This window comes from Atta colombica, unplaced genomic scaffold, assembly GCF_001594045.1.
Source record: "Atta colombica isolate Treedump-2 unplaced genomic scaffold, Acol1.0 scaffold21, whole genome shotgun sequence".
Taxonomy (NCBI): Eukaryota; Metazoa; Arthropoda; class Insecta; order Hymenoptera; family Formicidae; genus Atta; species Atta colombica.
In genome coordinates this window covers 1,732,921-1,737,449 of record NW_017259305.1, presented here as the reverse complement: position 1 = coordinate 1,737,449, position 4,529 = coordinate 1,732,921, and the positions used below count along the sequence as shown (strand labels likewise).

The following is a 4,529-nucleotide window of genomic DNA, read 5'->3' as shown; positions in this document are numbered from 1 at the left end:
TATATATATATATATTAGAACAGTCGTTATGTTAACAATTTTTGAAATATGATCAGAACACTTCCTAAAATGATTCAATATTTCACAAAAATAACACTATAACAATAGAACACAATAAAATAACAATAGAATTTTTTCAGATGTTTTTTAAACGATATTAACATACCGGGACATAATAGACGGAAAAGCATCTTTGTAAACAAAATTCAGCCGATGCTCTAATTCTTAATCAATTTTAGTTTTTTTTATTGGCTCGAAATTGAATAAGCTGTAGCTCATTCTGCACAAATTTTGATTACGATTCAAATTAAAAATGACCAATCCAATATTTGTTATCAATTTTTTTTGCTTACTTTATTGGATCATTCTGGCGAAAAAATTTCAATGCCAAAGTATGCCAAACTATTCCTAAATACACGGTTTGGAAGTAGTTGGACGTAGAATTCTACTTCTATATCAAAGTAAGCCGATTTATGCTTTTGTACACCAAACAATGCCAATTGCGGCAAACTACGTCAGAAAGTACGCCTAATTATGCCCGAAAGTACGCTTAATTACAAAAATTATGCCTAAATATGCAAATGAAACAGGAAGTAGTTTGGCGTAGAATTCTACTCCTATGCCAAAGATTTATGCTTTCCTACGCGAAACTATACCCTAAGTTTCGGGTACATTCAGGGTGCTATTTCATTTCGTACGTGCCTTGTAATCTTACTTTCCGGATAACCCTAGTACGTTTAAATTTAAACAGTACAGTGTAAAGATGATATTTCATTTGTGCGTTTTTGTCATACGACAAAAGTGTACAGAACAGAGAGATCCTCAAATCTCTCTCTATCATAGTTAATCAACAAGCTTAGTTAAGCATAGTTAAGCATAGTTAAGCAAGAAAAATTTATCGTACAACAAAAACGCACAAATGAAATATCACCCTTACACTTACTGTATTATTTAAATTTATTGAACATACGAAGATTATCCAGAAAGTAAGGTTACAAGGCGCATAGCTCTCGCAGGGAAATATGTTTTTCGAAATTAGTACCACTGCTATGTAGTGGGGAGTCAGCTGAAGCAAACGTGCCAGATGTTAGTAGTTTCCTAACTCTCATTGTGGTGAAAATTTAATATGAGCACCCTTATTTTGTCTCCCGCCAAGTACGAAGTGCGCGCTGTAATACGTTACCTGAATGCAAAGGGCATGAGCGCCCGTATACTATTATACCCCAGAGAGCAAATGACAATCAATGCAGTGGCGCCATATCCATTCTTCTTCAGCAAAAAATTAAAAACTCAGCAATCAGTTCAAAAAATCATGGCGACAGTTTTTTGGGACAAAAAAGAAGTTCTGCTCGTCGAATTTTTGTAGAAAGGTGAAATGATCAACGTGCAAGATATATATTGAGATCCTCAGGAAACTTCGCAAAGCCATACAAAACAAACGTGTGGGATGCTGATGAAGGGAGTGTGTCTCCTTCATAACAATCTCCGCATACCGTTTGTGCAAAGCAAGAGTTGTTGATCTCATTTGGTTGGAATGTTTTAAATCACCTCCCTCACAGCTCCGATCTCGCACTTAGTGACTATCATCTCTTCGCTAAATTGAAGGAACATTTGGATGGAAAACACTTTTGCGATGACGATGAAGTCGTTAATCGCGAACGGATTATGAGCATTAACGTAGTAAAATGCATGGTGGAAAGAATATAAGGTGAAGTATTCCCATGGATGCGTAGTAGGAAAGTGAAAATCGAAGTGCAGAACTGACAGAAGAGAGGTGGCGGGAGACCTCTATGAAAAAGGAATAAAAAACCTCATCCCACGGTTGACAAAATATCGAAGTAAATAGTGATTATGTGAAAAGATAATGTAATATTATATAATATAATTCCTGTAAGTTTCATTAAAATATATGCATGTATTTTTAAAAAATCTTGTAACTTTTCCGGATAACTCTCGTATTTCATTTGTGCGTTTTTGTCATATAAGTAATTTGATTGTGTCTTGAACTCATTTGGCATAAATTCAAGATGCCATCACATTGCTGTCATGATGAAACTAAAATTCCGTCGTAGGATACTTTAATATTAAAGCTCAATTTTGAGGATTCACTTTACTGCGAAATGCTGCGCTCTTTATATATTTTCTCAGGTGATTCTTATTTACGAGTTTATATCTCCGCTGTGACGCCTCTCTGTCGGCGGAGATGCATAATGCTCACGGATGAGTAAAAATAATTCCGCATAAAATGGCGTAGAATAGCCTTACTTCGTTACTACTTACTTTCGTAAATGGAAAAATTAAAAAGTGAGTATTGTACTTTGGCATAGTTTGGCATAGAAATATGTACCTCAGAAAATGATTTTTTGCAAACGAGTAGCTTGGCGTAGACAGTTATTTCTATGCCTACTATTCGATTGTAGAGTGTGATTCTGCGTAGAAAGACGTAGAATGGCATATTTTCTCTGAATACTTACGAAAAAATGAAAATTAGAGGAATTCGACATAGAAACACGTAATTCAGGAAGTAATGATCATTAATTGCAAGTACTTTGGCGTACTTTTTGTGTCTGACTAGGTTCATGTACGCCATTTTGCGTAAAATCGCATAGCATAGTTATTTCCATGTTTAACAACACGATTTTACGCCACAGTTATAAAAATAAAAAAGTGTATTTTTTTGCGTACTAATTGGCATAGAAATTTTTCCGTCAGGGCAACCTTTTTTATTTGAACTATTGTTGACATATACGCGACATGTATCCAAGGACAACTTCGATTCTTTCCCTCGATTACTTTTTTAAAACTTTCAAAAAATTCAGGTTATTTCGTCTTTACATCAAATTTAGTTATAAGCGAACATAAGGTTAGTTATGTCGTTAATCGCGCACGGATTATGAGCATTAACGTAGTAAAATGCATGGTGGAAAGAATATAAGGTGAAATATTCCCATGGATGCGCAGCAGGAAAGTGAATTTGGATAACATTTTATTGACTGTTCAAGTATAACCAGCGCTATTATACGCAGGAAAGTGCATATTAGAGAAACATTTGATTGGTTATTTCCAGTATTGCTATCGCTATTGTGCTCAATGTTTCACTTTATATTCTTTCCACCATGGAAAAGTGGTCACTTTTTAATTTGTGAAAATTCTGAAGGAAAGAATCAAAGTTCTTGGGTGTATAGCCGATCACAGAAAGGTTGCAACACTTTTTTTCGATGGGTTTCAGAATGCAGCTTTCTCACCGAATGATTGGTTCTTCATTCATGGATCTGCAAATAAAAACCAATCGCTCGGTGAGTAGATTAGAGAACTCATTGAAATAAAAGATGTTGCAACCTTTCTGTGACCAGTTATACATATATATGATATCTCACATTAGGGATACACACTAGGACAGTAAGAAGCGTGCGACAGACGGAGTATAGAGTTCCTCTAGTAAGAATTAAGACATAGGAGCGGAAGGGACGCTATTGCCAGGTGTCGGGTTCTGGCTGGAAACAGCATAATTTGACAGTCCGATTTCGCGTTCGCGCCTTCTATGCCATGAAACAGTTGCTCATGCGTCAATTCACAGATTCATTACTACATCGAAAGTATCTGTAAATGGCGGCATTTAAAGAGACTTGAAATTTGACCAATCAGGAATCCCCTCATGATTTGACTCTTACTAGAGGGATTCTAGGACAGTAACTGCATTCAGCAAATCTGAGGCGTCGGAGTGCTCTTTTTCTACAGTGCACGTGACATATGCTATAATATAAAGAGCACTCCGATGCCTCAGATTTGCATTACCGAACGCAGCTAGTGAACTAACACACCGAACTCTCCAGATCAATTAAGCACACCTTTATATTAGAATAAATACTTTTCCTATCTTTTAAAGTTATACTACTGTGGAAATTGTTTTCAACAATTCCCTTTTCTTCTTCCATTCCCGGAAAGTGAATAAGTTGTAACAACTATAATCAAAATTTATACAGAATGGGCTTTTAACTCATTCAATTTTCGAATAAAATTTTTAAAAAATCTAAAATTAGTTAAGAATTAGGCTGAGTTGACGAAAAAGCGGAAGCCAATCAGAACTCACAGAAAGACAGAAGCAGAAATGTAAAGACAAGCAAAATGTACCGCCTACTCCTACTGTGAGTTTCGATTGGCTTCCGCTTTTCCACTCCATCAAGGTGTTGCCAACTCGACCTTAGAGTGTCGAATTTCTATTTCTAAAGATGCTTTTCTGTCTATATTGTGTCCCGGTACGTAGCATGGGTTAATATTATTCAACAAATTTGAAAATTCTGGTGTTATTTTTTTTGAGATATTGAATTACTTTAGAGGATAACCCGATCAAATTTCAAAAATTGAGGGGATGGGCGGAATAAAGGCCTATTATAAAATCTTGATATTAATAAAAATAACTTGCTATTTTTTTTATTATACACAAATGGATACAATATTAAATAAATTTATAATTTATTAATGTTTTTAAGAAGTTACATATTACAATACTTTTCTATTACGATCAATCA

The 4,529-nt window shown here is 35.1% G+C and overlaps 1 protein-coding gene across 1 annotated transcript in view; it reads left to right on the top strand.

The window, feature by feature from the left end:
- Positions 1-4,529, top strand: part of LOC108687580 (ribonuclease P protein subunit p40-like) — a 42,254-nt gene that overhangs the window by 31,248 nt on the left and 6,477 nt on the right. The gene's annotated exons all lie outside the window — the stretch shown is intronic.